Raw genomic sequence first — 9,547 nt, 5'->3', positions numbered from 1 at the left:
GTCCTATAAACCTATGCAGCACTGCAAACAGGCTTCTTACAGCAAACCACTTATCCAAGTTGGTTTCTCTTGATTTGTGAATGTTGACTTCCGCAAGAAGGGCGTGGCCCAAGCAGTCTCTTTTATAATCAGGAGAGGAACTTAATGAGCATCAGCTGAGCGTAATTACCTCCTGTAATTACTTAGTTGTTCTTTACACCGAGTAGCCCTTCGCCTGCGTGCATCCCGGAACAACTCACAGGTGGTTTCTGTGTCATTCTCTCTTGTCTCCTCCCCACTGATCCAAGGCTCAGGCATCACCTGGTGACCAACTAGTCTCTCTGTGCCCTGCTCAGAGTCGGAACCCTGTCCAGGGTCCTCTGCCTCCTCCAGGGCTGACTCATAAGACCCCCTCGCTGTCGGAGTCTGGTGGCAGCTCCAATGGCTCCTGCCGAGCCACACTGTAAGCATGTTGACCAGTGGTGGGTTTCAAAAATTGTTCGAACCTACTCCTTTGTGGGAGTGGCTTGCCGCCCATGTGACCGGATGGGAGTGGCTTGCCACCCATGTGACTGGATATGAAGATGCCGACGACACTTGTCAGAACCACCTTAAATTACCACACACAGCACTGGCATGCATAAGAATAGGATGCAAACTTGTTTTTTAAGAGGCATCTTTGGTTTGCGTTAAAACAACTTCAACACACGCAATGTTCTGATTGCACCACAAACGCAGTAGTCATCCTTTCCTTTCACAGAGGCACTGAGTTTTATAAATAGGAGCATGATAGTGTAGAATAATCCTATCCAAGGACCAGGGGTGGGTTTCAAAAAATTTTGGAACCTCCTCTGTAGGTGTGGCCTGCTTTCCGGGTCCACTGGTGGAACCTCTTCTAACCGGTTCGGTAGATTTGACGAACCGGTTCTACCAAATAGGTGCAAACTGGTAGGAACCCACCTCTGATGTTGACCCTGTAGGCATCTGGGCTAACCTTCCCTTTGCACTTGTGGTATTCCCCTTCACCAACATTCAAAGTTAGTCGGAATTATGTTAACAATGAAATTGTAGGAGAACAAATCTGTTAGTCCATGTTAGCTAAAAACCAGGAACCTGGTACTAAAACACACAAACCAACTATGCTAACAAACCTGGCTCCGAGACCTAAGCTGCAGCTCCTGGAAACTCCTTCTGATTTATTAACCCTGAATGTTAGTTGAGCAGGAAGCATGAATAACCGAACTCACTTTCTTATGTTCTGAAACCACCAGGATGTTTATATTCACCAACTTCCATTTTTGGTACCTGAACTGATCTTTTCTATTCTATGGCTAACTGTTCTGCTCCGATTGGGAAAATTTTTAGCAAGGGCTTCTCTGCCCGGTTGCTGGGTGGGCGTGGCCATGGTGGGCCTGGCCTAGTCAGCCTCCTGCACCACAGCTGGTAGGGGGGTATTTCTGCCCTCCCCGGGCTCCGGATGCTTTCCTTCAGCCTCTGGGAGGGCAAAAATGGTCTCCCCAGGCTCTGGAGCCCCTCTGGAGGTCAGAAATGGGCCTCATGAACTCTTTGTCAAGAGCCAGGTGGCACAGTGGTTAGGGTGCAGTAGTGCAGGCCACTTCAGCTGACTGTTATCTGCAGTTCAGCGGTTCTAATCTCACCGGCTCAAGGTTGACTCAGCCTTCCATCCTTCCGAGGTGGGTAAAATGAGGACCCAGATTGTTGGGGGCAATATGCTGACTCTGTAAACCGCTTAGAGAGGGCTAAAAGCCCTATGAAGCGGTATATAAGTCTAACTGCTATTGCTATTCCGGTAAGCCCGGTTTTTGCTCATCTCGAGTGTCTGAGTGTGCCCTGCACTTACCCGTATCCAAAACAAGCCGCGTGGGGACTCCTGGGAGGGGAGGGGTGGGTGGGGCCAGCCAGGAGTGGGATTTGGGAGTTCCCCAAACTGCTCAGAATCTTAGCTAGAGGTTCTCCTGAACTCCTACAAGCCCCCTGCAGCCCACCCCTGAATCATACTAGGTCAGTGATAGCTAACCTTCTTCCTATCGCATGCCAAAAGCGGGGGGAGCACAGGGGGGTCGTGTGTGGGTGTGCCCACACCCATACTGCTATGTACATGACCCTCCCCCCATGTGCATGTGTGCATGACCCTCTGCTTTTGGCATGTGATGGACCCGGGTTTTTTGCCCTCCCCAGGCTCCAGATGCTTTCTAGGAGCCTGGAGGGGGCGAAAACACCCTCCCCCGCTCCCCCGTAGGCCCTCCAGAAGCTTGAGGAGGCTTCCCTGAAGCCTCCAGAGTGCAAAAAACGGCCCAATGCACAAACCGTGCATTGTCAGTTCCCAGACTTCCGTTTTTTGCATGTTGGGTTGTTTTTCACCCTCTGGAAGTTTCAGGGAAGCCTCCGGAGGGTGAAAAATGGCCTTAAAGAAGGCCGAAGTCAGCTGGAGCCTGGCGGGCCCTAACAAACGGCTCCGTGTGCCACCTGTGTCATAGGTACTATAGATTTGCCATCACAGTACTAGGCCATAGAGACTAATGGATACTCGTTTCACAAATGATTAAGCTGATGGTTTGGACACCGACGGTCCCCCACGTGAACAAGACAAGGTTAATCATCATCATGACATAGACAGGTTCCTAAAGAGAAAAGATGGGTCCCAATAAAATGCTGACTCACGCGATTAAGTATTAACGAAAGTTACAACACTTAATTTTTAAAAAAAGGTGAGCTCAGCAAAATCAACCTTCCTTATGTAAGAGCTGCTGACCAGGTTCAGCCCCGGATGATGATGGACAGCTGAATGATGTCTGCCACGGCTGAAAGGAAAATAGAACGAAATGAAAATAAAATTCAGTGCAATCGACGGTGCTTCTTAAAGCCCCTTCCCAGACTATTCTCCGGCTGACAAAGCAATTAACTCTAACAAGGAAGTCTAGAGGTTAATTTGCAGGCAAGGCCATTACTGTCTAATTCTGCATTCCAGTCTAGCAGTGATAGATATAATTACGGGCCTTTCTGGCTAAATCTTTCCTTGAGGATCTTTCCCCATTGGGCCACTCCAGGTAGTCCTTGACTTACGGCATGATTGTGTCCAAAATTTCCATAGCTAAGTGAGACATTCTGTTTCCCTGAAAATAAGACCTCCCTGGATAATATGCCCAATCAGTTTTTTGAGCGCATCCGCTAAAATAAGCCCTCCCCTGAAAATAAGCCCCCCTGAAAATATTGCCACAAAGCAGCAGCCATGAGGTGATCACACTCACCGCCTCCTACACCTCAAAAATAATAAGCCCTCCCCAAAAATATTGTCTCACAGCAGCAGCCATGAGGAGACCACACTCGCCACCTCCTACACCTCAAAAATAATAAGACCTCCCTGAAAATATTGCCTCACAACAGCAGCCATGAGGGGACCACACTCACTGCCTCCTACACCTCAAAAATAATAAGATCTCCCCGAAAATATTGCCTCACAGCAGCAGCCATGAGGGGACCACACTCACCACCTCCTACACCTCAAAAATAATAAGACCTCCCTGAAAATATTGCCTCACAACAGCAGCCATGAGGGGACCACACTCACTGCCTCCTACACCTCAAAAATAATAAGATCTCCCCGAAAATATTGCCTCACAGCAGCAGCCATGAGGAGACCACACTCGCCACCTCCTACACCTCAAAAATAATAAGACCTCCCTGAAAATATTGCCTCACAACAGCAGCCATGAGGGGACCACACTCACTGCCTCCTACACCTCAAAAATAATAAGATCTCCCCGACAATATTGCCTCACAGCAGCAGCCATGAGGGGACCACACTCACCACCTCCTACACCACAAAAATAATAAGACCTCCCCGAAAATATTGCCTCACAGCAGCAGCCATGAGGGGACCACATTCACCGCCTCCTACACCTCAAAAATAATAAGACCTCCCCGAAAATATTGCCACACAGCAGCAGCCATGAGGGGACCACGCTCACCGCCTCCTGCACCTCAAAAATCATAAGTTTGAGTTTGAGTTTGAGTTTTATTTAGCTTGTATGCCACCTTACTCCTGGAAGACTCAGGGCGGCTAACAATGAGAAGGGAAGGGGGGTACAAAAATAAAAACAACAGTTAAAAATTCAGCAACAGTCACAACATAGGATGGGGCTGGATAATTCAACAGCCCCAGGCCTGCTGGATCAGCCAAGTCTTAGTTGCTTTGCAGAAGGCCGGAAGGGTAGTAAGGGTCCGGATCTCAACGGGGAGATTGTTCCAGAGGGCCGGAGCAACTACAGAGAAGGCCCTCCCCGGGGGGGGGGGGGTCGCCAGCCGACATTGGCCGGCAGATGGAATCCGGAGGAGGCCTAGTCTGTGGGATCTAATAGGTCTTTGGGAGGTGAATGGCAGGAGGCGGTCTCTCAGGTAACCAGGTCCGATACCATGTAGGGCTTTAAAAGTAATGACTAGCACCTTGAAGCATGTCCGGAGACCAATGGGAAGCCAGTGCAGCTCGCGGAGGATAGGTGTAACGTGGGTGTACCTAGGTGCACCCACAATCGCTCGTGCGGCTGCATTCTGGACTAGCTGAAGTCTTCGAACACTCTTCAAGGGCAGCCCCATGTAGAGCGCGTTACAGTAATCCAGTCTTGAGGTGATGAGGGCGTGGGTGACTATCTGAAGGGCCTCCCGGTCCAGATAAGGTCGCAATTGGTGCACCAGGCGAACCTGGGCAAAGGCCCCCCTGGTCACAGCCGACAGATGATGTTCTAGAGTCAGCTGCGGATCCAGGAAGACTCCCAAATTGCGAGCCCTCTCTGAGGGGCGAATAATTTCACCCCCAGGCTGGGAGATGGAATAGCTGGACCATCCTTGGGAGGGAGCATCAATAGCCACTCGGTCTTGTCGGGATTGAGCGCAAACTTGTTCGTTCCCATCCAGACCCTGACAGCCTCCAAGCACTGGCACATCACTTCTACTGCTTCACTGAGTTGGCATGGGGTGGACAGATACAAGACCTGCCCAAAAATATTTCCACACAGCAGCAGCCATGAGGTGACCACACTCACCGCCTCCTGCACCTCAAAAATAATAAAACCTCCCCGAAAATATTGCCACACAGCAGCAGCCATGAGGTGACCACACACACTGCCTCCTACACCTGAAAAATAATAAGACCACCCCGAAAATAAGGCCAAGTGCTTATTTCAGGGGGCAAAAGAAAATAAAACCCTGTCTTATTTTTGGGGAAACATGGTAGTTGTTATGTGAGTTTTGCCCCCTTTAGCAACCTTTCGTCACTGTTGTTAAGTGAATCACTGCAGTTGCTATGTTAGTAACACGCTTGCGAAGTGAATCTGCCTTCCCCCGTTGACTTGGCTTGCCAAAAAGTTGCAAAAGTCTATCACATCACCCTCCCGGACAACACAACACAAATGAGTCAGTGATGGTGACCCATCAACTCATCGATACCACAAAAATATCCATTGGTTCTTGTTCTGCAGTGTTCTGCAACTAGCCATATTTGTTCCTAGGCTGTGTGAAGTCTATCACAACACACTTTGGATGCACCTCTCACTTGACCCCGTCAAAGAGGAGAGAAACTCTCAGAAATATCACCCGAAATACATGGAAAGGGAAAGGGAAAGGTTCCCCTCGCACATATGTGCTAGCTGTTCCCAACTCTAGGGGGTGGTGCTCATCTCCATTTCAAAGCCAGAGGTGTCTGAAGACGTCTTCGTGGTCATGTGGCCAGCAAGGCTAAACACCGAAGGCGCACGGAATGCTGTTCCCTTCCCACCAAAGGTGGTTCCTATTTTTCTACTTGCATTTTTAATGTGCATTTGAACTGCTAGGCTGGCAGAAGCTGGGACAAGTAATGGGAGTTCACTCCCTTACGCGGTGCTAGGGATTCGAACTGCCAAACTGCCGACCTTTCTGATCGACAAACTCAGCGTCTTAGCCACTGAGCCACTTTATTCTCATTCTCTCTCTCTCTCTCTCTCTCTCTCTCTCTCTCTCTCTCTCTCTCTCTCTCTCTCTCTCTCTCTCTCTCTCTCTCCCTCCCTCCCTCCCTCCCTCCCTCCCTCCCTCCCTCCCTCCCTCCCCTCTCTCTCTTTTGGCTCCTCCACATTCTTCTATCCCCCTTTCTGAGTTTTCCAAAGAAGGGGTCCATCCATCCCATCTCGGTGCTAAGGTAATTTGAGTTTAGGAGGTATTCTTTAACCAATACAAGTTAATACAATGGGATGGTCCAATGAGAACCAAAGTGCAAGAATTGCAACACAGAATTGCAATACGGAAACCTCGTTTCACGTCCTTTTCGCCCCTTGCCAAAAGTCTGCGGCTGTATCCTTTTTATTTTTATTTTTTGGACTCTGGAGTGAATGGCGTTTAAAGGGACCCTTTTCTCTTCGAATTGGCCCAGAGCTCACATTTGGAATGCGAGGAATCAACTCTGCACCACGGAAGGCAGTCCCATTTCTCGCTCTGCAGGGTGAAGATTGGGCACCAAGGCGGTGGTGACTCATACGGTGTTCATCAAGCTAATACGATGCCAAGCCTAGAATATTCAATTAGATGCAAAAGGTACGCTTGAAAAACATGTCACAGAAAGAAAAGTGATTTGACCTTAGTTTCTTCCCACCACATCCTGAGTCAATTTCAATTAAGGTTTATTACATCTGTACGCCACCATTCTGAAAGGAGGATGTTTAAAACGATGTCGCCTCCTTTTTTTTTGAGATGTCTCCATTTCCATGATAATATCTAAAAAGGTAAAGGTTCCCCTCGCACATATGTGCTAGTCGTTCCTGACTCTAGGGGGCGGTGCTCATCTCTGTTTCAAAGCTGAAGAGTCAGCCATGTCCGAAGACGTCTCCGTGGTCATGTGGACAGCATAACTCAACACCGAAAAGTGCACAGAACGTTGTTCCCTTCCCACCAAAGGTGGTTCCTATTTTTCTACTTGCATTTTTACGTGCTTTCGAACTGCTAGGTTGGCAGAAGCTGGGACAAGTCACGGGAGCTCACTCCATTACGCGGCGCTGGGGATTCGAACCACCGAACTGCCAACCTCTCTGATTGACAAGCTCAGCGTCTTAGCCACTGGGCCACCGCATCCTACAGTCCTACGGACTACAATTGTAATAAAGCTCAACTCAAATTGTATACAAGCAATTTAAGCAACAGCAAAACGTGTGCCAATGACTGCTAAGCACTCACCTAAACCAAGAGATTTTAAGTAATGCCTGATTACCGTTAGTCCTTGATTTACAACTCTGGATTTAGGGACCGTTCAAAGTTACAGCAGCAGTGGAAAAACTGACATGACCACTTTTCACACTCACAACTGTTTCAGCATTGCCTTGGTTATGTGATCATAATTGGAAGAGACATTACCCTGCCAATAAAAGTGTGTCTAGTCAAGGCAATGGTTTTTGCAGTTGCAATGGATGGCTGTGAAAGTTGGACCATAAGGAAGGCTGAGAGCCAAAGAATGGAGGCCTTTGAGCTCTGGTGCTGGAGAAGACTCCTGCATTGAGTCCCTTGGACTGCAAGGCCATCCAACCGGTCAGTCCTAGAGGAGATCAACCCTGACTGCTCTTTAGAAGGTCAGATCCTGAAGAGGAAACTCAAAGACTTTGGCCATCTAATGAGAAGGAAGAAGGACTCCCTGGAGAAGAGCCTCATGCTGGGAAAGATTGAGGGCAGAAGAAGAAGGGGACGACAGAGAAGGAGGTGGCTGGATGGAGTCACTGAAGCAGTCGGCGTGAGCTTAAAGGCACTCCAGAGGATGGTAGAGGACACGAAGGCCTGGAGGAATGTTGTCCATGGGGTTGCAATGGGTCGGACACAACTTCGCAACTAACCACAACAACAGGGGAAATGTTCTGTCCATCCCATCATTTCAAATATTGGCACACACTTGGAAATGAGGGTAGGAAAATTGGGGAGGCAGAGAGTTAAAACCTTGACATGTTTTGATTGACACAGTCTATATAGAAAGAAAAAGAGACTCTTCACATGAGTGACATAGTGTAAGATTAACAGTTGATTACAAAATAATTCAGGAAAATGTAACCACCTTTACCCTGAACAATGTTCTGATTCAAAAGTAAAGCATTAACTTTAACAATAATTGATCCTTTAAGTATTAAAACGTCCGATTTTTTCATGTGCCTCTCCTTTGGGGAACTCACATTCTAATGAGGAGGCCTTTAAATCATCTGCAAAGGTACATGTTCTATTTTAAACCTTTTTGTAGCCTGAACACATTTTTTTAATGAGTATCTGCAGGAATAATTTGGATTTGATCTGGGTGCATGTGAAAATATGAAGTAGTCCAACACGTCTTGTTGAAGATGGTCACAAATGGAATGGGACAGAAATTAATTGTGGGTTTTATGGATAAATTTCCCAGGTATTTTGAGATTGAATGTATAGTTTTTGCTCGACCCCAGCAGATGTATAAGTTAAACGTGTACTTTTTTAAAAATTATATTCTCTAAATAAAGGCCACTGACATTAATTTTTGGATTGATTGATGTGCCGTCGAATAATTGTTGATTCTTAGTGATGAGAACTCGGTGTTAAAGATGTTTGATGCACAGGGGGTATTGATTTACCTTGCCTACCGGTTCCCAAGTGTGAGCGTGCGCGCACCTCTGAGCATGCACACAGCCTTCCACGCCTGCGCTCTTAGCAAAAAAAGGACCTAAATGGGATGCTGGAGAACAAATGGGCACCTGAGATTTCCAGACGTCTGGTACCACCTCTGGTTTGATGACCCATTTGTACATCTAGAGGAGAACATTTGTGACGCAGGCTTGAGATGAGAGGTCCTGTGTACTGTTGTGAGCTTGGTGGTTTTCTTGCAGATGTTTTAGGACTCAAACTAGGTAATATTTGCACTAGTAAGGTGTGGGATCTGCATTCAATTTATATCCTAATGTCGTGCCAATGTGGGTGGAAGCCAATTACCTCCAATAGACCGATTAGATCCCACAGATTAGGCCTCCTCCGAATTCCATCCACTGGCCAATGCCGATTGGCTACCACCCAGAGGAGGGCCTTCTCTGTGGCTGCTCCAACCCTCTGAAACGAACCCTCACCACCCTCCAGGCCTTCCACAAAGCCCTTAAAACCTGGCTGTTCCGACAGGCCTGGGGCTAAAGAGCTGTTGCCCCCCTCCTCGAATGGTATGACTGTTGTGTGCTTTTAAATTATGTATTGTTATGTTCGTCTTTTTTATTCCCTCTGTACCCCCTTCCCTGATTTGAATTGTGAGCTGCCCTGAGTCCCCCTCGGGGAAAAAGGCAGCATATAAATGTAATCAATCAATCAATCAATCAATCAATCAAGTGGTCTTGGAGGTTCTTTGGTTGGGCCAGTTACTGTTAAGCTTGCTGGGCATGTCTGCAGGAAGATAACCAAGCTGAGAGAACACCAAGGACCCCTCATTCAAACCTGTTCTTGGTTGTCCTTGGCGTTCTCAAGGGTCTTCTCCAACACCCAACTTCAAAGAGTATCAATGCTCTTCCTGTCCTGCGTCTTCAAAAGCTTTTTGCTTCCATAG

Source organism: Thamnophis sirtalis, unplaced genomic scaffold (assembly GCF_051295495.1).
Source record: "Thamnophis sirtalis isolate CommonGarterSnake01/CBP01778 unplaced genomic scaffold, rThaSir2_p1.2 scaffold_14, whole genome shotgun sequence".
Taxonomy (NCBI): domain Eukaryota; kingdom Metazoa; phylum Chordata; class Lepidosauria; order Squamata; family Natricidae; genus Thamnophis; species Thamnophis sirtalis.
The sequence above is the reverse complement of the archived record's forward strand: the minus strand, read 5'-3'. Positions refer to the sequence as shown.